Source organism: Mobula birostris, chromosome 5, assembly GCF_030028105.1.
Source record: "Mobula birostris isolate sMobBir1 chromosome 5, sMobBir1.hap1, whole genome shotgun sequence".
Lineage (NCBI taxonomy): Eukaryota > Metazoa > Chordata > Chondrichthyes > Myliobatiformes > Myliobatidae > Mobula > Mobula birostris.
Window position 1 is genome coordinate 28,958,047 of NC_092374.1, and position 26,840 is coordinate 28,984,886.

At 42.3% G+C, this 26,840-nt stretch overlaps 1 protein-coding gene across 6 annotated transcripts in view; it reads right to left on the minus strand.

Annotated features, from left to right (window-relative positions):
• Positions 1-26,840, minus strand: part of LOC140197585 (long-chain-fatty-acid--CoA ligase 1-like) — a 171,576-nt gene that overhangs the window by 67,005 nt on the left and 77,731 nt on the right. The window contains exon 1 of one of the 6 annotated variants that reach the window (XM_072257748.1): positions 12,280-12,300. The exons of 3 other annotated variants lie outside the window; for them this stretch is intronic. The gene's annotated coding sequence lies outside the window, so the exon portion shown is untranslated. Of the gene's footprint in view, positions 1-2,561; positions 3,002-9,464; positions 9,486-12,279; positions 12,301-26,840 lie in introns of those variants that run through there. 2 more of the 6 variants (XM_072257747.1, XM_072257745.1) reach the window with 2 other exon arrangements.

Genomic DNA, 26,840 nt, shown 5'->3' on the forward strand with positions numbered 1-26,840 from the left:
GATCAACAAAAAAAGCTGGTCATTGACTTTGGGGGTGGGGTGGGGTGGGGTGGGGGGGAGTGGTGCACATATTCTTGTCTTCGTCAACAGTGTTGAGGTTGAGAGGATTGAGTGCTTCAAGTCCCGAGATATCCTGAGACACATCACCAACAGTATCTTGATCCAACTACATTGATGCCACAGCCAAGAAAATTCATCAATGCCTCTAACGCCTCAGAAAACTAAAGAAATTTAGCATGTCCCCATTGACTCTTACCAACTGCTGTTGTGACACCAGGGAAAGAATTCTATTTGAATGCTCAAGGGCTTGTTATGGCAACTGCTCTGCAAGTGACCGCAAGAAACTGCCTCCTCTTCATGGACTCTGTCTATACTTCTTGCTGCCTCAGTAAAACAGCCAGTATAATCAAGACCCACCCAACCTCAAACAAGTTCTCTTCATCCCTCACCAATCGGGCAGAAGATATACCACCAGGCTTAAGGACAGCTTCTATCCAGCTGTTATCAGTCTGTTGAATGAACTTTCAAAGTATATTTAGTATCTAAGTACATGTATGTCACCTTATACAATCGTGAGATTCATTCTCTTCAGATAATAATGAATTATTAACCAATAAATAGAGAATGTGAGATGAAGAGCCCTTGAAAGTGAGTCCATAGATTGTGGGAACATTTCAATGACAAGGCAAGTAAATTTGAATGAAGCCATCTTCATTCTTGTGTGATAAGATAGAATCTTGGCCTCACAAACTACCTTGTTTTGATCAACACACATCAAAGTTGCTGGTGAACGCAGCAGGCCAGGCAGCATCTCTAAGAAGAGGTGCAGTCGACGTTTCAGGCCGAGACCCTTCGTCCTGACGTCTCGGCCTGAAACATCGACTGCACCTCTTCCTAAAGATGCTGCCTGGCCTGCTGCGTTCACCAGCAACTTTGATGTGTGTTGCTTGAATTTCCAGCATCTGCAGAATTCCTGTTGTTTGACCTTGTTTTGATCTTCCACTTTATTGCTCAGTTGCACTGCACTTTCTCAGTAGCTTTTATGCTTTATTCAATATTGTTTTACCTCAATGCACTGTGTAATGATTTCATCTGTAGGAACAGCGTGCAAGACAAGCTTTTCACTGTATCTTAAACATGTGACTATAATAAATGAATACCAATAACAGGCCTTTCAGCCCAACATATCTATTCCTACCATGTTGCCAGCAAGCACATTTGTCCCAATACTCTCTAATCCAATGTTTCCAACCTGAGGTCCACAGACCCTTCAATTAATGGCACAACTTCATGGCATAAAAAAGGTTGGGAACCCCCAAAAAACTTTCTCTATTCATGTGCTTATCTATAATATATGGCCTTTAAAAAATGAATAAGCATTTTCTGTAATTTCTGGTGTAAAGCCAACACAAAAATCACCCATTGCGGCCATGTATCTCTTCCCCCAAATGGTACGATTTCCCTTTTAGTGCAGAAATTAAACTGAATCTAGCACTGTTGATACAACTACCAATGCAAACTAATCTGAACTTTCAAAAGTCAAGTAAACAATTGAAGTTTTTTGACAGCGGCATCAGTGAACACACGATCATTCACATGAAAATGCATACATTGCATTATCATGCTAATTTAGTCACTAGAGATTTTGGTAGGGAAAAAAAAATCTTTCCAAACAAAAAGAGCTGTGTATATCACCTTTCAAAGTAAATTTATTATGAAAGTTCATATATTGTTTGTCACCATATACAACCCCGAGATTAATTTTCTTGTGGGCATAATCAATAAATCCATAACAGAATAATAACTATGATAGAATCAATAAATGACCGCACCAACTTGGGCATTCAGCAGAAGACAACAAACTGTGCAAATACACTGTGCACAAATAAAGAAATGATAATAAATAAATATGCACTAAACATCAAGAATATCAGATCAAGAACTCCTTGAAAGTGGGTCAGTAAGTTGTGGAAATATTTCTATGATGGGACAAATAAAGTTGGGTGAAGTTATCCCCACTGGTTCCAGAGCCTGATGGTTGAGGGGTACTCACTATTCCTGAACCAGGTGGTGCGAGTCCTGAGGGTCCTTTACCTTCTTGCTGATGGCATCAACAAGAAGAGACCATGTCCAGGTTCAGCCTTTAAAAATTGACCACTCTGTACCTTTGTACAACTACCTTTTTCCATGCATTCGGATCATGAGATTTGTCAATAATTCCAATACAAGAAGAAACATGACTAATGGATGCAAAGAATATTCAATTAAACTTAGCTGCAATCAGTCAAAGGCACAACTTAGCAGATGTTTTTGCATCAGTGTCTGGATTAATTTTAACTGCCTTCTGCACAATAGGCTGTAAAGTAGCTTTCCTAACAACATTGCACAGTAGCTGTCAATTTCTAAAACACTTAAAAACTACTATTCAAAAAATAATCAGCTCTGTACACGTGAAAAAAGTCCGATGTTACTTATGGGTTTGTCTACATCAGACTCAATGTCAAAAGTAAAATCTAGAAATTACTAGAGACAATCAAAAAGATAGTACAGGGAAGACTAACCTGTGTCCTGTAAATGTAATCTGCAGCAAGTTTTCAAAAGCTGAAAATGGATCCGAAAGTCACAAATTGACCACTGTGTACCTTCGTACAACTACCTTCTTCCATGCAGTCGGATCACAAGATTTGTCATTGCCTAAGGTCACGCTCCAGGTTAACTACTGTGTTAGTAATAGATGATAACACCAGCAAATCTGATCGGCAATTCACTGTATCTAATTGTATTTCCAGACCTAAAACCAGTTAGCAATGAAATTATTTTTCAGATTCCTGAAATACACGGTGAAATTGAGGCAGGTGTACAAGCAACCGCACATTCCATGTATCAACTCAGTACAGAAATCTGTATGGCTTTCAACAAGAGGATAAAGCAGAGCCGTAATAGCGACAACAAATTTGATAAATGATATTTGATAAACTCTTCAGAAACCACCAGGACACTGCTTTGCAATATCCTATTCCCAGTGATCAAGGTAACACATAGTGAATGGAAAACCCGTTTTACTGGCTGTTTGGTTTTCTGCGGGGGCGGGGGGGAATTTAGTTTTGTCGTGCCTGAAACTCATTTTACTGGGACAAAGGTGAAAACCCTTAAATTACAGCCTTAGTTGGCAGGACAGAAAAATAGACACCATGAGGAAAGCAGACCGGCATCTGAATGTCACTCCATTTTTAGAAGCACATCAGGCAAATGTAGCACACCAAACTTTCCCAACACACGTAGAGTTTTGCAATGATCTTCTATACCTTGACATTCAGGAGGCATCTGGCATTGCACTGTTGCACAAATAGACTGATATTCTCCAAACACAAATTCACAAGCCCTACTTTGCGTTTTAAAACCTTCAACTAAGAGTAAAATATAACTACTATTAATTCAAGTAGCTCTTCACCATAATAAAGTGAAGTTTTAAAAAGCATTAGCCTAAACTAAATCAACATGGGGTGAAATGTGGCTTACATTAGTAATAGTTTTTTTTCTGCTGTGTTATGGTTTTCTAGCTTCCTTTCACAAATTTGCTCTGAAACACTTGTTGTTCTTATCCAGGAAAATGGACAGTTGGCTGTAAGAGGTGGGGGAGGGAGGGAGGGTTTAGAATTAATTATATTCAATCACGGGATGTTGGCATCATCAACTACTCTGTACTTACTGCCCATCTGAAATGTCAGTTAAGATCACTAGTGGTTCTGGTGTCATATTGCAGATCAAAACAAGTAAGGGCAGACTTCTTTCCAGAAAGTTCATTGCAACCTTGCAACCACTTGCCACAACACAACCCCTCACCTTCCCCAAGGCGGATCTTGTGATAAATTAATAGGTAGACCACAATTAGTCCACCACATTATGCTTTTATTCCCGTAATTCATTAACTGAGTCTACATTCCCTGGTTGCCCTGTGACATACAAATTCATGTTTCTGTTGCTTTTGATATTTGTTCAGTAACTAATCCGGTGTGTTAACAAGCCCAGCTGCTTTAAAAATAAAGAATCTGCCTCGTACTGAAACCATTGCACTTTCTGAACCTCTGCTTGTTTAGTGAAAACTTCCAAACTTCTCTCCTAGCCATGCAAACACTTAATCATTTCTCTCAATCTTTAAAGCAGTAAGTGGTTAAAAAGTAAAATGTACTTGTTGTTACTGCAATGTCTATGAGCAGCATTAAATTATAAAATTCAGTCAGAATAAGGTTTATTAGCACTGACATTAGCTTTGATTTTGTTCTTGATTCATAACACCAATACACTGCAATACATAAAAATACTACATATATAGGAAAAATTTAGATACATAGTGCTCATCTCTCTTCCCATCAAAGTTCCTGTCCAAGTGTGTACCGCCCCTGCCATGTCCCCTAGTAACTCATTCCATTTACCAACCACCCACTGTTTGAAAACTTGTGCCTCAGATTCCCTTCATATCTTTCTGCTTTCACCTTAAATCTATGTCATCTAGTTTTAGATTCCCCTATCGTGGAGAAAAAAAACTCACTATCCATGCCCCTCATAATTTTATAAACCTCTGCAAGATCACCCCTCTGAATCCTTTGTTCCGGGGAAAACGGTTCCAGCCTCTCCTTATAATAAACCCTCCAATCAAGGCAACATTCCCATGAAAACTGAATTGAAAAAGCAGATGAGGTTAATGAAGAGGCATACAATCTTACAAAAATTAGTGGTAGGCCAGAAGATAACAGATTTTAAAAAAGAAAACCATGGCTGAAAGAATATTATAATGAAAAAGATAGAATATGAGAGTGAACAAATAATACAGAAGAGATAGCAACAAGTTGGCCCCAGGGATGAAGAGGGATTGAGCAGGTTGTGTCTACATTCGTTATGGGCAATGATAAGACAACACACACAAGATGCTGGCCAGTGGCATCGACACTGGACTTTGAGGCGAGTAGTCCTGGATTTGACTCCAGCCGGCTCCTTGCATGCTTTCCATCCGTGCTGGGTTGAGTGGGCCGAGCTAGCAACTCGGAGCAATGCCACAAGAAGACAATGCAGTGGGGAACAAGAAGAAGAACACAACATACTGGAGGAACTCAGCAGGTCAGGCAGCATCTAGGGAAAAACAGTCAATGTTTCGGGCCGAGATTCTTCTTCAGGACAATTATAAGACAGTTTATTTGTCATGTGATAAATCCCCCCAAGGGGGGGACTGATAGAGTTGGTACTGAGAGAATATTTTCCCCAATCAGGATATCTGGAACGAGAGTGCAGTTTCAGAACAAGGGGCCATTCATATAAGATCAGCACAAACAACTTCTCTAGGAGGATCATGGAATTTTCATGGATCTCCATGATTCTGGAATTTTATATCCCAGAGAGCTGTGGAGGCAGACTCAATGACTGTATTCAAGACAGAGCTTGCCAGAAGAGAAAGAGAAAGTTCCATTGAGGCTACGAATGGATCAGTTTCCATCCCACAGTTATCAGACTCTAAATGGACCTCCTGGAGAATAAGATGGCCTCACATTCTATCTTGTCATGATCTTGCACTCATCATTTACTTGCAAGGCATTTTTTCCAGTCACTTTTACACTTATTTTGCATTGTTATTATTTTTACCTTCCTCTAGCTCAATGCACTGTGTAATGATTTCATCCGTATAAACATTATGCAAGGCAAGTTTTCACTGTATGTTGGCACATGTGAAAATAATAAACCAATCAGGTACACTCTTGGTGAATGGTAGAGCAGGACTGAGAGACTGATTTGCCTTCACCAACTCCCAACTTGTTTTTTTTTAAAAAAACAAGAGAATAGGTCCAAACAGAACCTTTGCAAGAATTCATTTTCTGAAGAGGGACCATGTCTCAATCAAAAGAGCAAAGTGCCTGTGGAATTCTGCAAGTCAGGCAGCATCGGTGGAGGGAAACCGACAGTTGACATATCAGGTAGAGACCCTTCACCTGGACTGAAAGAGTAGAGGGGATATATCTAGTCAAAAGAGATGAGGAGAAAGGCGGGGGGGAGAGTAAGAGCTGGGAAGTGATAGGTGCCTCCAGGTGAGGAGAGAAGATTATGATTGTTGGAGGCCAGGAGGTGACAGGCAGAGGAAATACTGAGCCACAGGTGATGGAATCGGATAGGAAAGGAAGGAGCAGCAAGGAACCAAATTAGGAGATCAGAAGGGCAGATGGCAACAGTAGAGGAAGGGCATCCAGCAGGAGTGTGTTGGTGATAGGGTCAGTGGAGGAGGGAAAAGAAACAGTAACAGGGGGCTGGGGAGTGCTCATGCTGCATGTGTGTACGAGGACCTGGACAGATCAGCAAGAAGAAAGTGACAGAGAGGAAGATAGTTTCCACAGATGCTGCCCGACCTGCTGAGTTCCTCCAGCGTGTTGTGAGTGTTGCTTTGACCCCAGCATCTGCAGATTATTTTGTGCTTAGGAAGTTAACTCAAACTGGAGAATTCAATGTTCATGACCATCAGGTTATAGACTACCCCCATCTAAATTTGACCAACTACATACATGGCAATCGACCCACTGAATATGACCTGAATGTCAGGTTTCTAGCTTCCATTGACCTCAACAAATCTAACATAGGTATCCTCACCCACCCTTGTGACTTAACTCTAAATTACAACCTTTGTCTCTCTTGTCTAAATCAAAGATCATACAAAACTATGCTGCTCACAATTTCATTTTGCACTGAAGCAACACACACAAAAGTTGCTGGTGAACGCAGCAGGCCAGGCAGCATCTCTAGGAAGAGGTACAGTCGACGTTTCGGGCCAAGACCCTTCGTCAGGACTAACTGAAAGAAGAGCTAGTAAGAGATTTTCATTTTGCACTGTCCCATTTGCCCATCATCCCTGCCTTGAGTCGCCTACACCGGCTCAGGGTCCCAGCATGTGTCTCAGTTGTAAAATTTATGTCACGTTCAGACCCTGCACACCCATGCTCTTCCCCAGTTGTGACCTTCAGGGAACTATATTCCTTCCTTCCGACTGCAGCCTCCTGCACATCTCTTATATTGATTGCTGCTCCTCATAAAAGAAACATCAAGCAAAAGCAATAAATTAAGAATGCAATTTGAAAAAGAGAAGGCAAGCAAAAGCCCATCAAGGTATACTACCTCCTCCACGATAGGTAGGTGCCTTGTGCACCTCCAACCATATATTCAATTCTTGCCCCACTTATTGCCCCCAAAAATCACACACAAAAAAATAACAGGTTAAAACTTGAATCAAATTATCTGGAAATTTCCATGCCCTGAGACAATTCAAACTAGCCTGAGTGATAAGATAAAGTGGGATTAGCAAAGGTTAGAGTTACAAAATGTGATAATGCTCAAATGTGAAAAATACTCAAATAGGAGTAAAGATTACTGTGTCATTGTAAAACATTGAAGAGCTGCCTACATTGCAACATTACAAAGTATCAGCAGGAAAAAGTGAGAGAAATGCATCACGGAGGCAACACTGGGTCATCATCCAAACTGAACTGTTCACAAATGTTTGAACATGTTAAAACAAATAGGTTAACAGAAATACAGCCCAAGAGCTATGTCATAGTTACTACAGTAAGCTACGGACATGATGGCAAAAACTGGAAAAGGAGCAGCAATTATTGCAGGCAAAGTTAAAACAATCTCATTGAAGATAAACTGCCTGTGAAAACACCACCTAGAAAAGAACTGCAACAAAGAATACAAAGCCCAGTCAGAGATTTAATTGAGTTTTTTTTAGTGTGAAGAGATAATGAACTAATGATACACCAGAATGTACAAAATATATACATGAAAAAACAGCTCAGCTCATAAACCCTGCCATTTAGTTTATTTACTGCCCATTATGCCACTGGTGTTTAAGGCAGCAATGAAAGTCCTCCATCTCAGGAAGTGTTCACAGCTTCCTTTATCACGTCAGTAGCTGCCTCTCAGTTTTCATGACGGTCAGTCATGCAAATCCCAAGTGGAAACTCAGGACTACATCACACTCAGAGGTAGAAGGATACTTCATTGTTGCTTCCGTAACAATTCTGTTTTACCAGTCAGGGTTGTTGGCCCTGGGATGAACTCCCAAACCTGAAGGACCGTTGGACCAGGCTTAGACTGGCCTCTACCTTTTGACCCATTCGGCATGGGTGACCCTGCCAAGAGCCAAAGCATAAAGTCCTGACTCCAGCCAACATGGCTTTCCAGGTCATTGAGGCACGCAAGCCTCCAAACCCAATGGCAAGGTTGTCGTCCTCTTGGAGGACCATTTAATATAATCGTGTCTAATCTGCCTCAAGCCTTCTGCCAGTTCCCCATGCTCCTCAATTCCCTTCAGTTTGAAAAATTTATCCACTTCCTTTTTAAATACTCCATAATGATCTAGCCTCCACAACACTCTAGAATTCTAGATTCACCATCCTTTGTAATAAGTTCTTCCTTCAGTTTTAAATGACTGTCCCCAATCTTATAACTATATCCCACTCGTGGAAAGATCTCAACATCTTATGCTCCCCAAGGAAAGCGTGTTTCAGTAAATCCACCTCTCACTCTTCTAAACTCCAAAGAATACAGAACTAATTTCTTCAGCTGCCTATGATATGAAACAATTTCACTCCAGGAATTAGCTGCATGAATCTCTTTTGGAATTTCTTCAATGCCAGTGTATTTCATCTTGAGTAAAGGAACCAAAATGTCAGGCAGATAAATTATTCGAGTAAAAATAAGTGAATTTAGCTTTCCAACTTTGAACTTGGCAGCTTACTACCACTTTAGTTGTGCAACATTGAAAAATATTCATTTCAGCTTGTCGGATATTTGCTTTTGTTACTCTAATGGTTAGAATATCCATACTATTGAATTATAAAGAGATTAGTCCTCCAACTACATTTCACTGGTTTTCTCAAACTACATCTTGTTTAAATCTAGAAAAAATTAGAAGTGTCATGTATGACCCATCTATTAAATTTGATGAGACTTGGAGACTATTTATTCAATATTTCCACATGATGTAATTTGACCCTTGCCAAATCTATTTTGTGATTTCAATATATGGGGAGAGGAGCGGAAGTGGCGACATTATTGGTTCTATCTGAGGTATCATAATAGCCCTTTCTTTTTCTTTTCCTCAGTTTTCTTTTAGTTTGTATAGATTAGTTTTTTTTAAAAAAGGGAATATATTTTTTTTCTTTTTGTTTTTTTTTATGATATTTTTGTATTTTATGTATACTCTTTATATATTTTATTGTTAATCTGTGAGACTTTGGGAGGTTTACTATGTGTTACCTGACTGTATACTTTTACAATATAATTATTAATTAATACAATCCCAATTGCTCTGTACTTTCTTTTTTAATGTGTATGATGTTGAAACTAATAAAAAAAATTGAAAAAGAAAAAAAGAAAAGAAAAATATTCATTGAAATGAAGGACATTAAAGATAATGAACAATTTACCGGTTTCCCTTCCTCTTCCCTTTGTAAAACCATGTTCCTCCTAGCCAACAAAATTAGCAAGTCTTCCCCTTTCGTTCAAGAGCCTGATGGTTGAGGGGTAGTAACTGTTCTTGAACCTGGTGGTGCGAGTCCCGAGGCTCTTGTACCTTCTACCTGATGGCAGCAGCGAGAAACAAGCATTAGCTGGGTGGTGAGGACCTTTGATGATGGATGCTGCTGTTATGTAGCAGTGTGCTGGGGCAGTGGTATCAACTTGGTGATACCAACAGGCTCAATAAACTGATTAGAAAGGCTGGCTCTGTCATAGAGGTTAAACTGGGCACACTGGAGACTGTGGTAGAACAATGAATCCTATGGAAAATCCTGGCAATTCTAGACAAAGTTTCTCACCCTCTGTATGCTACCTTGGCTGAACGGAGGAGCACTTTAGTAACAGATGAAGGTAACTGCACAGCTCCAAAGAGTGCTACATGAGGCTAATCTTACTCTTGGTTCTATAATGAGTCAACCTATAGCCAGGGGCCTGATGACTCCCTCCTGTTGGTCAGTTTGAGTTAATTTTTTCTTTCTTCTCTTCTAATATTTGTATATCTGTATACTTATAATGCTACTGCGATGCTGTAATTTGGGATCAATAAAGTATCTGTCTATCTTTTCTACGGCAACATTTCATGTAAATGTGCTCAATGGTTAGGAGGGTTGTACCCGTGATGTACATTGTGCAGGTGGGTACTTGATGGTCAGCATAGACATGCAGGGCTGAAAAGCCTGTTTTTCTGCTGTTTGACTCACCACACCAAGTTGATCCTGACTGTGCAGATGGCTAGTTTTTGCTTGTTTTCCTGTGCTTAGCTGCCACTTAGCAGAACAGGTTCATTTCTTAGGAAACAGTCCAAAAAGACATGCCAGGTTGGTTAGTCTGTCATTGTAAATTGTCCTGCGATTAAATTAAGGTTAATCGGGTCTGTTTGGGGCTGCTGGGTGGCATGGCTTGAAGGGTCAAAAGTGCCTACTCTGTGCTGTATTGCCAAATCTAAAATAACAATACTCCCACGGGACCATGCATGGCACATGTCCCACCCTCACTATACCTCTCAAAATGCATCATCTCACAGTGACATGCCGAATAGTCCCAGAAAAACCTGTAGTTGACTTGTATTTTCCTACGTTTGAAATTTTGTGATTTCCACTAAGTTGGCTAAGAATTATTGCTGCAGAAGTATCAGGTTCCCAAAGGCTCAGAACGCAGAAACAGGGAGGTCAGGGTGTTCATTCCACGTTCTCCACACTACAGGGGAAATGGAGGGATCCACACCAGATCTTCAGCACAGCACCATCATCAGTCCTGTATCTCTCTGCATACTAAGCCAGAGCCAGTCCTGTTAGCACATAATTCCTGGCGATGCACATTGAGTGATCAGGGAGATGGCAAACTACACAGAACAGTGAAGCACAGTACAGATTGTTCAGCCCATGACTCTTTAACTTGTTCCAAGATCAATCTAATCTTTCACCTTCCATGTAGCTCTCCATTTTTCTTCCATGCACCTATCAAAGAGTCTCTTAAATGTTCAAAATGTATCTACCTCTAGGATCACCCTTGGCAGCACAATCCAAGCACCTACGACTCCAAGTAAAATACCCCCTTCTGACACCCCTGCCCCCCCCATATGTTCATCCCCAAACAAAGTTATTGCCTCCTTGTATTAGACATTTCCACCCTGAGAAAAAGTCTCCAGCAGTCCATTCCATCAAACTGAACACCTCTATTAAATGTAAACACAAGGAATTCTACACATGCTGGAAATTCAAGCAACACACATCCACACATTTTAATTCCACATCCCATTCCCATTCTGATATGTCTATCCACGGCCTCCTCTACTGTAAAGATGAAGCCACACTCAGGTTGGAGGAACAACACCTTATATTCCGTCCGGGTAGCCTCCAACCTGATGGCATGAACATTGACTTCTCTAACTACCGCTAATGCCCCACCTCCCCCTCGTACCCCATCAGTTGTTTATTTATATACACACACACACACACATTCTTTCTCTCTCTCTCTCTCTCTCTCTCTCTCCTTTTTCTCCCTCTGTCCCTCTCACTATACCCCTTGCCCATCCTCTGGGTTTCGCCCCCTCCCCCTTTTCCTTCTCCCTGGGCCTCCTGTCCCATGATCCTCTCATATCCCTTTTGCCAATCACCTGTCCAGCTCTTGGCTCCATCCCTCCCCCTCCTGTCTTCTCCTATCATTTTGGATCTCCCCCTCCCCCTCTCAAATCTCTTACTTGCTCTTCCTTCAGTTAGTCCTGATGAAGGGTCTCAGCTTGAAACGTCAACTGTACCTCTTCCTAGAGCTGCTGCCTGGCCTGCTGTGTTCACCAGCAACTTTGATGTGTGTTACCTCTATTAAATGTAGTACAACTACTTTCATTTACTCACAAGTAACACATGCTTAATTTATACTTTTCAGCATAATAGTTAACAGGAATTTCTGCTATCCATCGTTTTCATCTATTGAGAAACACAGCATTCGTTATATACTGATTCTTTCCGTTCTTTTTATATTGAATTCTTTTTGCACTGAAACATACAAAATTGCTATCAGAGGTCCTAGTGTCAAAATAATGGGCAGAGATCTGATAAAAATACGAAGAATCTTTGGAACCCTCTGAAATACATAATTTTATGTATTACAGTGTACTGCTGCGACAAATAAATTTCACAATACATCTGAGTGATATTAAACCTAACTCCGAGTTTATGTATTGCACTGGGCTGCTGTCACAGAGCAACAAATTTCATGACATACCTCATTCTGATAAGATGCAGCGTCTGTTCTTTATGTTCTTCTAAAAGAAAGGTGGAAGGCTTCAGGAATACTTTATTGAATTCACAACTGCTTCACAGGAAGGGATGGAGTGCCAATAATAATCTAAGCAGAGTTCCATAACCAATCCCACAGATCTTCAATCAATTCACATCAGTTAACGAACTGTATCTGAATCACATCTCAACAGTAAGCCAATAATCCAACTGAACAGAACTTAGACTAACTTTCAAAGACTCTACAACTCATATTCTCAGTATTATTTATTATTATTTGTATTTGCAGTTTGTCTTCTTTTGCACATCGATTATTTGTCAATCTTTGCACATAGTTTTTCATTGACTCTATTGCATTGCTTTGTTCTACTGTGAATGCCGGCAAGAAAACGAATCTCAAGATAAGATATGGTGACAAAAACGTACTTGGATGATACATTTACTTTGAACTTTGAGTAAGTGACAGCTGCATCCTGAATCTTGAATGGCCAGTCAACAGGATTAACAACTGAGTTCCATGACGAAGGGTCTCGGCCTGAAACGTCGACTGTACCGCTTCCAAGAGATGCTGCCTGGCCTGCTGCATTCACCAGCAACTTTGATGTGTGTTGCTCCATTATAATGTCTGCAGATTTCATTAATACTCTGAAGAACATCTTGTTTCAAAAAGTGTTAGTGCTGCTAAGTATTATCAAACAGCACAAAAAAAATCTGCTCAAACTCAGCAGGTCGAACAGCATCTAGGATGCGGGTGGCAATGGGGGGGTGGGGGGAATTATAAAACACAGAACATTACAAGACAGGGCCAGGCACTTCCATCCATGATAACCTGTCTAGTTCAACTAGTATTTAAATGCCAAACTAAAGTAATCATTTCTATCTACACACCATTTCTCCATATTCATGTGCTTATCTGGGAGCCTTTAAACACCTCTATCATATCAGCTTCCACCACTATTGCTATCAGCACATTCCAGACATTCACCACTATCATGCTCCATTCATCTCCTTTTGAACTTACCCACTCTCACCTTAAATCCATGCCTTCTCATATTAGACATTACCCAACGAGGAATACGATACCAGGTATCAGTTTATGTCCCTCATAAATTTTTAAAAACTTCCATCAAATCTTCTCTGTTGTTTCAGAGAAAAGAACCATCTTGTCCAATCTATTACATTGCTCTTGCCCGTCCTTCCTCACAGACTTGCTCGTCATAGAACAGTCGAAGTTTCAGGTCAAGAACCTGTATCAGGAGTGCAGTTGGGGGGGAAGACAGCTAGGATAAGAGGAGAGGGAAGGGCCAGGGCGAGGCTGGGGCCAGTAGATGATTGGTGGACCGAGAAGGGGTGAAGGATGACGGGCCACTGGGGTGAGATAAGCAAGGGGGTGGGTGGAGTTGTGAGCCAAAGGCGGGTGAATGATAGATGACGCCAGACAAAAGCAGGCAAATGAAGCCTCCTCAGGGTGGGGAGGGGTGGAGCTGGGTGGATGATGAGCACAGGAATTTGATAAATAAAGATTTGTGTCTCTAACATCTTTCAGCATTTGTCTAACCAATAAGGTATTTTAACCCAGGTTAGATTACTCTGGTAAGCATTCTGAGGTGAAACAGCACCTATCAGAAAATAAATCTGGAGTCTTCCATCAGGAGTCAGATATCAATACAGTGCAGAAATAGGCCCTTTGACACACCAAGTCCACATACACCATCAAATCCAGATTTTCACTAATCTTACAATTTTAGATATAATTTCCCCATATTCCTACGAGTTGCCAACAATATAGACTCACCCTTACATCGAAGGCAAATTACAATCACCAATTAATCTACAAATTGGGACACAAGACCATAAGGTATAGAAGCAGAAGTAGACAATTCGGCCCATCGAGTCTGCTCTGCCATTCAATCATGGGCTGATCCAATGACTTAGCACCACAGCCGCTCATGGCAACAAATTCCACAGATTTATCACCCTCTGACTAAGGTAATCTCTCCGCATCTCTGTTCTAAATGGATGTCCTTCAATCCTGAAGTTGTGCCCTCTTGTCCTAGAATCCGCTACCATGTGAAATAACTTTGCCATATCTAATCTGTTTAGGCCTTTTAACATTCGGAATATTTCTATGAGATCCCCCCCTCATTCTCCTGAACTCCAGGGAATACAGCCCAAGAACGGCTAGACGTCCTCATACGGTAACCCTTTCATTCCTGGAATCATTCTTGTGAATCTTCTCTGAACCCTCTCTAATGTAAGTATATCCTTTCTAAAATAAGGAGCCCAAAACTGCACACAATACTCCAAGTGTGGACTCACGAGTGCCTGATGGAGCCTCAACATCACATCCCTGCTCTTATATTCTATACCTCTAGAAGTGAATGCCAACATTGCTTCGCCTTCTTCACCACTGACTCAACCTGGAAATTAACCTGTAGGGTATCCTGCACAAGGACTCAAGTTCCTTTGCATCTCTGCATTTTGAATTCTCTCCCCCATCTAAGTAATAGCCTGCCTGCTTACTTCTTCCACCAAAGTACATGACCATACACTTTCCAACATTGTATTTCATTTGCTACTTCTTCGCCCATTCCCCTGAACTATCTAAGTCTCCCTGCAGGCTCTCTGTTTCCTCAACACTACCCACTTCTCCACCTATCTTTGTATCATCGGCAAATTTAGCCACAAATCCATTAATACTGTAGTCCAAATCATTGACGTACATCGTAAAAAGCAGCGGTCCCAACACCGACCCCTGTGGAACTCCACTGGTAACAGACAGCCTCTGTATTCCTACTCTGTTTTCTGTTGACCAGCCAATGCTCCACCCACGCTAGTAACTTCCCTGTAATTCCATGGGCTCTTATTTTGCTAAGCAGCCTCATGTACAGTACCTTGTCAAAGGCCTTCTGAAAATCCAAGTACACCATGTCTACTGCTCCTTTGTAATTTCCTCAAAGAATTGCAGTAGGTTTGTCAGGCAAGATTTTCCTTTCAGGAAACCATGCTGGCTTTGGCCTATGTTGTCATGTCCCTCCTCTGTAATCTCATCCCTAACAATTGATTCCAACAACTTCCCAACCACTGATGTCAGGCTAACAGGTCTATAGTTTCCTTTCTGCCGCCTCCCACCCTTCTTAAATAGCGGAGTAACATTTGCAATTTTCCAGTCATCCAGTACAATGCCAGAATCTATTGATTCTTGAAAGATCATCATTAATGCTTCTGCAATCTCTCCAGCTACTTCTTCAGAACCCGAGGGTGCACTTCATCAGGTCCAAGAGACTTATACACCCTCAGACCATTAAGCTTCCTGAGCACCTTCTCAGTCATAATTTTCATTGCACAAGCTTCACTTCCCTGACACTCTTGAATGTCTGGTATACTGCAGACCTCTTCCACTGTGAACACAGATGCAAAATACACATTCAGTTCCTCTGCCATCTCTGCATCTCTCACTACAATATCTCCAGTGTCATTTTGTATTGGTCCTGTATTTACCCTCAACTCTCGTTTACCCTTTATATACTTAAAAAAGCTTTTAGTATCTTCTTTGATATTAGTCGCCAGCTTCCTCGCATAGTTATCTGTTCCTTCCTAATGACCTCCTTAGTTTCCTTCTGCAAGTTTTTAAAAGCACCCCAATCCTCTATCTTCCCACTAGCTTTGGCTTCCTTGTATGCCCTCTCTTTTGCTTTTACTTTGGCTCTGACTTCACTTGTCAGCCATGGTAGTGTCCTTCTTCCCTTTGAAAATTTCTTTTATTTGGAATACTTGCACTTCTCTCATTTTACTCTTTCAATATTTTATTGATTTCTTGCATAAAAGAATACAGAGTACAGAATACAATATAGTAGAATACACTTATAGTCTCAAAACCCCATATTCATGTAAATTAAATTGGTAGTGGGTTTAGAGTCTTTTGTATAATTATTATTTTTCATTTTTGTTGCTCTGCTGTCTTTCCTGTTAGTGTCCCTTTCCAGTCAACTTTGGCCAGTTCCCCTCTGGTGCCATTGTAATTTCCTTTATTCCACTGAAATACCAACACATTGGATTTTTTTGTCCTCTCAAATTTCAATGTGAACTCGATCATATTGTGATCACTGTTCCCCAAGGGTTCCTTAACCCTAAATTCTCTTATCACCTCAGGATCATTGCACGCAACCCAATCTTGTGGGCTCAAAAACAAGCTGTTCTAAAAAGTCATCCCTTAGACATTCTACACATTCTCTCTCGAGGTCCAGTACTGACGTGGTTTTCCCAATCCACTTTCATGTTAAAATCCCCAGCAATTATCATGACATTGCCTTTCTGACATGCCTTTTCTATCTCCTGCTAAAATTGGTAATCCACATCCCCGGCTGCTGTTTGGAGGCCTGTATACAACTGCCATTAGGGTCCTTTTACCCTTGTCATTTCTTAACTCAACTCATAGAGACTCTACACCTTCCGATCCTATGTCATCTCTTTCTAATGATTTAATATTAATTCTTCTACACAGAGCCACATCACCCGCTCTGCCTACTAACCTATCTTTCCAATACACCGTATATCCTTGAATGTTCAGCTCCCAATGGCAGCCATCCTTTAGCCCAGTTTCAGAGATGGCCACAATGTCATATTTTTCAATCTGTGGCTGAATTTCAAAATCGTCCATTTTATTTCTTATGCTGAGTGCATTCAGGTACAACACTCTCAGTCCAGTATTTGTTGTTTTCTGATTAAACTGCATCACAACTCTATTGCCTGTAACTCATGCCAATGGCTGCGATTAAGCCTCACCTCCTGCCTGTTCTTTCTATAATCTCTGTTGCACGCTATCTTTGATTTACTACTGTTTTCCCCTTCCTCAGCCCTATCGCTCTGGTTCTCACCCCCATGCCAAATTAGTTTAAACCCTCCCTAACAGCTCTATTGAATGTGCCTTCTAGGATACTGGACCCCTTTGGGTTTAGGTGTAACCCGCCCTTTTTGAGCAGGTCGTACTCCCCCAGAAGGGGCCCCAATTATCCAGGAATCTGAATCCCTGCCCCCTACACCAGTCTTTGGGATGTGCAATGAAGCCCAAGGACCTGGAGTAAATTCCCACAGTCATGGGTGGGAGTAGTGGTGGAATGTTTAAACTCTACGAAGAACCCAAGGTCAGCACTGAACACCCCATTGAGTCTCTGGTGCTGTGAGGCAACAGCTCTACTAGATGCTCCGTTGATACTAGGTGAGTCAGTTTTTCCCCAGAATCAGATGGACATCTATTAACATCCTGACTGGCATGAATTGGAACACTAGAGTGTAATGTTTGCACTTTTGTTGTACAATCACATTATAACTAGGAGTACAGATTGATACTTTATTGACTGCTATTTCAAAGGTCACTCTAGTGCCATGAAGAATTGACCGATCAGCTTTACTACTTCCAGAACACCTTCCAAAGCTTTAGACTATGCTATAATTAATGGTGATTGCTTTCTCTAGCACCCAACTCCAGAGATACTTAATCAATAGATAATCCAGCATTTTAATTTTATTTATTTAGAGATATAGCATGATAGCAGCCTCCTGGCCCAACAAGCTCGTGCCCCCCAACTACACCTGTGTGACCAAATAACCTACCAAACCATATGTCCTTGGGATGCAAGAGGAAACTGGAGCCACCAAGAAAACTCACGTATTCATGGGGAGAACGTACAAACTCGTGACAGACAATGAAGGAACTGAACTGAGGTCACTGGTGCTGTAATAGCATTACACTAACCGCTACAGTACCATGTCACCCACACACCAATAGCATTTTAAACTGTCTTTCTGGCCAAATCACATTTTCCCTACATCTCTTGCTGTGTCAGGAGGCAGCTCATCAAAAAAATGCAATCGAAAGTTCTAGGCATTCTACATCACCATGTAGAAGATTCAAAGTACATTTATTATCAATGTTGTAATGTGAGCATTATTGAAAGTAAGTTAATACTAATTAGGATAATGGGGGGGAGGAGGGTTCACTTCCGTTCTTTTTACTTCCAGTGTGCTTTGTATATAGTGTTCCTGCCATGTCGTATGGGTTGTGAAAGCCTCTGTACATACATAATGGTTTTGACGTTCGAGATAAAGTGGTTTCTTTGGGCATGAAGCTGTTGAGTGTGCCTTTTTCAAAATAGAAGTTACCACAATCAAAGTAGGTATAATTTATACAACCTTGAGATTCATCTGCTTACAGGCAGCCAAAAAACAAAGAAACCCCAACAGAACTCAACAAGACCGTCAAACACCCAATTTGCAGAGAAAGAAAATTGATCATGCACAGAATAAAAGCAAGCAAACAGCATTCAGAACTGAAGTTCACGAAAGTGAGTCAGACATGAAGCCAGACATCACTGTAGCCGATTCAGGAGCCTGTTAGGTGCAGGCCACAGTCTCAATTCAGCCCAGAGACGAGTAAACCTCATGGAGCAGCGAGTTGAACCACCCGTCTCTGGCCCTGATTCCCTGACCTTTTCAACCTGGCCCAGAACTTAAATCGTCCGAACATCTGGTCATTCCTTCCTCTCGGACCCTGGCCTGCCAAATCAATACCCTTTTGGGCAAAGTGAAAAAAATAGAAATACTTCTGCTTTTAGTATCACCAAATCATTGACTAGATTATTGCCTTTAAAATCCTCCTCCTCTATTAACCCCACCTCTAACCCTGAGTGCAAATGACCATTTGCAATGATCTCTGCTTCACTTTAAAACAAACACACACTGGGTTATACAAAGATAATGTGGGAAAGAGAGGATAAGGTTAAATGACGGGGAGGCTCAGGATGAAAATAATTCAGTATCTTAGACATACTAATTCATGTTAAGATTAAAAAGCATTTTAAATATGTGGAGTACTGGACAGGAAACACATTTAGCACCATGTTTTAACAGCAGGTGTCAGTAAACCAAAGTAAACACACTTTTCCAGATAACTGCAACATTAACTGGGGGGAAAAAAAACAAAGGCCAACAAGTTATTGTTTGTAAAATGGCTGCATCACTTGGCACTTTTCTATCACATTTTTCACTCAGATTCAATCACACTGATAACACATGGATACCAAGAGCAGCAAGTTAAACATTTCATTAAGGGGAGGGGGGGGAGAGAGAGAGAGGGGGGAGGGAGAGAGAGGGGGGGGAGAGAGAGAGAGGGGGGGGAGAGAGAGAGAGGGGGGGGAGAGAGAGAGAGGGGGGGGAGAGAGAGAGAGGGGGGGGAGAGAGAGAGAGGGGGGAGAGAGAGAGAGAGGGGGGAGAGAGAGGGGGGGGAGAGAGGGGGGGAGAGGGGGAGGGAGAGGGGGAGGGAGAGGGGAAGGGAGAGGGGAAGGGAGAGGGGAAGGGAGAGGGGAAGGGAGAGGGGAAGGGAGAGGGGAAGGGAGAGGGGGAGGGAGAGGGGGAGGGAGAGGGGGAGGGAGAGGGGGAGGGAGAGGGGGAGGGAGAGGGGGAGGGAGAGGGGGAGGGAGAGGGGGGAGGGAGAGGGGGGAGGGAGAGGGGGGAGGGAGAGGGGGGAGGGAGAGGGGGGAGGGAGAGGGGGGAGGGAGAGGGGGGAGGGAGAGGGGGGAGGGAGAGGGGGGAGGGAGAGGGGGGAGGGAGAGGGGGGAGGGAGAGGGGGGAGGGAGAGGGGGGAGGGAGAGGGGGGAGGGAGAGGGGGGAGGGAGAGGGGGGAGGGAGAGGGGGGAGGGAGAGAGGGGAGGGAGAGAGGGGAGGGAGAGAGGGGAGGGAGAGAGGGGAGGGAGAGAGGGGAGGGAGAGAGGGGAGGGAGAGAGGGGAGGGAGAGAGGGGAGGGAGAGAGGGGAGGGAGAGAGGGGAGGGAGAGGGGGGAGGGAGAGGGGGGAGGGAGAGGGGGGAGGGAGAGGGGGGAGGGAGAGGGGGGAGGGAGAGGGGGGAGGGAGAGGGGGGAGGGAGAGAGGGGAGGGAGAGAGGGGAGGGAGAGAGGGGAGGGAGAGAGGGGAGGGAGAGAGGGGAGGGAGAGAGGGGAGGGAGAGAGGGGAGGGAGAGAGGGGAGGGAGAGAGGGGAGGGAGAGAGGGGAGGGAGAGAGGGGAGGGAGAGAGGGGAGGGAGAGAGGGGAGGGAGAGAGGGGAGGGAGAGAGGGGAGGGAGAGAGGGGAGGGAGAGAGGGGAGGGAGAGAGGGGAGGGAGAGAGGGGAGGGAGAGAGGGGAGGGAGAGAGGGGAGGGAGAGAGGGGAGAGAGAGAGGGGAGAGAGAGAGGGGAGAGAGAGAGGGGAGAGAGAGAGGGGAGAGAGAGAGGGGAGAGAGAGAGGGGAGAGAGAGAGAGGGGAGAGAGAGAGAGAGAGAGAGAGATAGAGATAGAGATTTGAGCCTTCAGGTGAGCTGACGCCGATCTTCTCGTTGTCCTTCGAAATCCTTTAAAAGTCACCGACTGTGACTTTAACAAAGGGGACCGGTTTTCTGTGGTGGAGCTATCCCCCAGGCAAGGGTGGAGACATGGACAACTCCCCACCAGTCAACCCCTTTTCCTTTCCACTGCAAGAGCGATAGATCGATCCTCCAAAACCCACTTTTCCTGCGGGCACAACAATGCTCATTCAGTGTCCAAATAGGTGTCTGAGGTCTATCATCTGACCTATTTTATCTTCTCGTGCTGAGCATCAACTGTCATTCAAGTAACTCCTCCTTCCTCTCTCTCTGTAAGAAATGCAAGCAGGCGAACTGTCCCTGAGAAATATCAACAACCTGCCGAAAATCATAACATCTAGAGTCCATTAAATAATGCCCTCAGTCACCATAGCAACTTACGAGCTGCTCGGTGCTGTCTCCAACTCAGCAGAAATCCAAAAGTTACTTCCAGTGCTTTAAAGTGACAGTCCAATAGTTAGTCTTCAACTCTCTCTCTCTTTTACAAACAAGTTGTTGGTGGTAAATAACCCCCTCTCTCTCTTTTCAAAAGCACAGTTAACAGGAGTAAACGAGCACAGTTCATAGGGGTAATTCAGGACCCCGTCACAATAAGAAACATCCTGACCTTAAATGATAAGCACAAAAGATTCTGTGGATGCTGGAAATCCAGAGCGCACACACAAAAAACTGGAAGAACTCATCAGGTCAGGCAGCATCTATGAAGAGGAATAAAGAGCTGACATTTCAGGCCAAGACACTTCATCAGGACATATTGACTGATTTGGTCCACACCTATGGAAAGAGGGACTTAACATTTCAGGTCAACGAATGTTCACTTGAACTGGCAGAGTTAAAAACAAGCAGCCACAAGAGAGCAGCATCCACCATCAATGGCTCCCAACCATCCAGGCCATGACCTCTTCTCTTTGCTACCACTGGGAAGTAGTTACAGGAGCCTTACCTGTACCTCACCACCAGGTTCAGGAACAGTGGTTACCCTTCAACCATCAGGCTGTCCATCTAGTGTGGATAACTTCACTGACCTCAACACTGAGCTGATTCCACAACCCATGGGCTCACTTTCAAAGATTCATGTCTGCGATCTTATTTATTATTACTTTTTCTCTTTTTGTATTTGCAGCTTGTCGTCTTTTGTCCATTGGTGGTTCATCAACCTTTGTGTTTAGTTTAATTTAATTTATTCTATTCTGTTTATTTGTATCTACTGTGAATGCCCACAAGAAAGTAAATCTCAGCATAGTACCCTATAATGGTAACACATATGTACTTTGATAAACTTACCTTGAACTTTGTGGGTGTGAAGAGGATTTGAATTTGAATTTATTTAAATCTTCATCCATCCCACAACTTGAGAAAGTAAAAATCTTTGCGTTATCTCTCTGTCGCAGTGTACAGGCATATGAATTTATAAGTTTGATGGCTTGTAGAAAGAAGCTGTCCTGTAGCCTGTTGGTCCTGGCCTTAATGCTGAGGTACCGTTGCCGAACGGGCGGAAGCAGCTGAAACAGTGTACGGTTGGGGTGATTGGAGACCCCGATGATCTTCCAGGCCTTCTTTAAGCACCTGCTGCTGTAAATATCCTCAATGGAGATAAATTCACATCCACAGATGCACTGGGCTGTCTGTACCACTCTCTGCAGTGCCCAGCGATCAAGATTGGTGCAGTTTCCATACCAGGCGGTGATACAGCCAGTCAGGTTGCTCTTAATGGCACCCTGTAGAAGGTCCTAAGGACTTAGGGACTCATGCCGAACTTCTTCATTCGCCTGAGGTGGAAAAGACGCTGTCGTGCTTTACTTGCCACAAAGCCAGTGTGTACAGTCCAGGTGAGATCTTCGGTGATCTGTATACTGTACTGAGGAACTTGAATCTACTCACCTCTCAACGGCAGTCCCATTGATGCTGATCGGGGCGATGTTGATCTGTTCCTCCTGTAATCCACGATCAGCTCTTCTGTTTTTTGGACATCGAGGAAGCGGTTGTTATCTTGGCACCACCGTGTCAGGATGTTAATCTCTTCTTTGTAGGCCGTCTCCTCACTGCTAGAAGTAAGGCCAATCAATGTCATCAGTGATGTTTCTAATAATGGGGGCGTCAAGGAACACAGGACACAGCCTCTGAATAGAAGGATGTCCCTTTAGAACAGAGATTAGAGAGAATTTCCTTGGGCAACTGGTGGTGAATCTGTGGAATTCTTTGATACTGGTGGCTTACGGAGGCCAAGTTATCGAGTTTATATAAAGCACAGGTCAATAAGCTCTTGATCAGTAAGGACATCAAAGGTTACGAGGCAAATGTAGGAGAACAGGGTTGAGGGGGAAAATAAATTAGCAGATCGAATGACGGAGCATACTCGATGGACTGAAAATACATACCATAAATTCCCCTACTAAATTTCTTTAGGACCTAAGGTTTTAAGCCTGATGTTCCAGTTCTGCTTTTCATCAAAGTGAACTACAACAGTGTATTACACCAATTTGCTGTATTTCAGTCACTTTCAAATTGTTTATCTAAAAAATGTTTAATCAAACAATATTTGAATCAACTTACTCCAAAGTTTAAGAGGCTGCTTTTTCATTATTGCTCAATGTTTACCATGCCCATGAATTTCCTATGCTCCAAAGCTGGTAGAACAAACCATGGTTGTACTTTGTTAGATCTAATTATACTCTCCACTCCATTATTTCCTGGGCAGCTCCATGCGGAGCAAACCTGTAAGTCTGATGTGCCAGTCAAAGGTTTGCTTTCCTGTTCTTCTGAATGGCCTTGAGCCGGAATCCCACAATGATACTCCTGAATGATATTGTCTTTTTGTCAACAGGATTTAATTTTCTGCAGATTCTCTATATGTAACTGATATAATTTCTCTGTCTTTTTTTTGGTTAAGACCTGGTTATAATAAAACTCTCAACGAGTAAGGAAGAAACAAGAGCTTTAACCCATCACAGACACCAAAATTTAACAGCATCCTTCCTTTACCATTAATTCCCAGTGGGTTAACACAAATTATATGCACACTTTGAAAACAAATTTTGAGATTATTTTAATTGACTTTCAGTAATTATGATCAATTTTTGAAGCATGAAAATTATCAACATTATCAGACTCATGAATACTTCTAACCAATAGTACAGCTTTCTATAGGTGTGTTTTACTTTGCATTATTTGCCTGTTATAAGTTAGTTCCAGCACAAAAAATGCACACATTCAGTACCACTTTCTCACACTGACTCATCATACTTTGATTCCCTTGATCTTTAAACATCCATCACTTTCTATTTTGAATATTGCACACTCGGTGACCTTGGGTGAAGAAACGTCTCATTTCAGTCCTGAGGAGCCATTCTTTATTTTAAGGATACTCCATCCAGTGAAAACATTATCACTATATCCTCATATCAGAATTCAATTCATTGAGACTCTCTCTCGTTTTTCTGAACGAGAGGTGGGCCCAATCTATTTAGCCTTAGAATCACAACTGTTTATCATTGACCTAAATGACACAAACTTTGTTTCACATTCTCTCTCCAAATATGACAACCTTGTATTGACTATCACATCTAATAAGATACAAAATTCAAATCAAAAGTTGTATTTCACTATTGAAGATCCTGCATGTACACTTAATCTTACAAGTTAAAAATAAATCACCACAGTCAACACCCACCACAGGAAGGTGATTTCCTTCCTCCCCATCTGACACAAATCAATCAACAGAACCGTCAGTGCCCCAAAACACCCAAAGTCAGTTCACAGTAGTCAGGCAATCTGAAGCTTGGTCACAATGAAGACTTTGCACCAAATACCAAACACATTCAATAAAATGTAACAATAAGCAAAGGTTTTCAAATGATGGCAAATAACAGCCTCTAATATCATCAATTTCCTGCATCTTCTAACTTCAGATTAGGCGATTTCCTTTTAAAACCACTTCTAACACATAGGATGCTCCTTGCATAGATCACAGTAGAAAAGCTGCTAAAAAGTATTAGCATGTTTAAAACAAAGTCCATTGCTGAGGCATCTCGAAGTATTAGCTTTGAAATGGCGCAAAGTCCTTTTTAGTTGTGCTTTGTGAACAGAACATTTTCAAAACTGCTGAGTAACCAAACTGTAATTAAGATATTCAAATGCATATTTGAAGCTAATTTGAAGCATATTTTAAGTAAATTTGTTGTCTGTCATTGGTCCTGGTCTCATGTCACATCAACAAAGCTGATCTGTGAATTGTCTATAAAAACAAAGAGGTGCATCGGGGAAACAAGAAAACAAATATCACAGGGTGTCATTTGGCCCACCAACTGCATGTAAACTATGCAACAGAATCAGAATCTGGTTTAATATCACTGGCATATGTCGTAAAATTTGTTGTTTTGTAGCAGTAGCACATTAGAATATGTAACCAAAAATTGCCAATAAATTACAATATTTATAAAAATTTAAGTAGTGCAAAAAGAGAGCAAATTTTTAAAGTGAGATAGTGTTCACAGCTTCATTATCCATTCAGAAATCTGATGAAATCAGGCTGAGTTTACAACTTTCTGTGTCTTTTTCTGATTCTGTGCAGTGGCCACTCCATACCAGATGGTGGTGCTACCGGGTACAATGCTCTCCACAGTATGCCTATAGCAATTGACCCGCGTCTTTGGTGACATACCAAATCTCAAGGTCTTAATGAAATATAGTTGCTGTTGTGCCTTCTTTGTAATTGCTTCAATATGTTGGGCCCAGGATAAATCTTCAGAAATGACACCCAGGTGCTTGAAACTGCTCACCCTTTCCACTCTGAGCCACCCAGCAGAGCACAGCAGATATCCAGCTTGGCCTATTTCACCACCCTCTACACATAGTCTATTTTTTTTCCTTTTCCATTTAAGCACATTGCAATTAAATTCATCTTCATAAAATCCGATGGTGTTCCAGGAAAGATACTGGCATGGATAAAGAATTGGCTGACAGGCAGGAGGTAGCAAGTGGGAATTAAGGAGACCTTTTCTAGTTGGCTGCCAGTGACTAGTGTTGTTCCTCAGAGGTCAGAATTGGGACCGCTACTTCTCACATTGTTTGTCAGTAATTTGGATAATGGAATTGATTTCTTTGAAGTAAAGTTTGCAGATGATACAAAGATAGATGGAGGGGTAGGTAGTGCTGAGGAAGCAATTCGATTGCAGCAGGACTTAGCAAATTTGAAGAATGGGCAAAAGACTGGCAGATGGAATACGGTGTTGGGAAATGCATGATAATGCATTTTGGTAAAACGAACAGTAGTGCAGACCACCTTCTAAATGGACAGAAGGTTCAAACATCAGAGTTGCAGAAGGACTTAGGAGCCCTTGTGCAAGACCCCCAGAAGGTTAATTTACAGGTTGAGTCTGTGGTAAAGGCAGCAAATGCAATGTTGGCATTTATTTCAAGGGGAATAGAGTATAAAAGCAAGGAGATAATGCTGAGGCTTTATAACACACTAGTCAGGCCGCACTTGGAATACTATCAACAGCTTTGGGCACCATATCTCAGAAAGGATATGTTGACACAAGGATGATTCCTGGAAAGAAGAGGTTAGGATATGAGGAGAGTTGCGCAGCTTTCGGCCTATAATCTACTCACTGGAATTTAGAAGAATGCAGGGAGATCTCATTGAAACCTACTGAATGTTGAAAGGAGTTGATCGGGTGGATGTGGAGACAATGTTTCCTGTGATGAGGGTCAAAATTGAGGGGAGGGCTTTTAGAACAGAGGAGGTGGAATTATTTTTCAGCCAGTGAGAGGTGAATCTGTGGAATGCTCTGCCACAGGCTGCAGTGGAGGCCAAGGCTGTGGGTATATTTAAAGCGGAAGTTGACAGTTTCCTGATCAAATCAGGGCATCAAAGCACATAGCGAGAAGGCAGGTGTATGGGGTTGAGTGGGATCTGGGATTAGACATGATGGAATGGTGGAGCAGACTCAATGGGCTGAATGGCCTAATTCTGCTCCTATGTCTTATGGTCTTCATTATTATGGTAGTGCATTCCAGACCCTAACAACTTGTTAAGTAGGAGCTTTCCCTCAGGTACTCTTATTCTTCTGTAATTTCAGAGGAAGACCACTAAGCCCCTCAAGCTACTTCCTCCATTTAATAAAAAAAAATCACAATTCACCTAATTATAGCCTC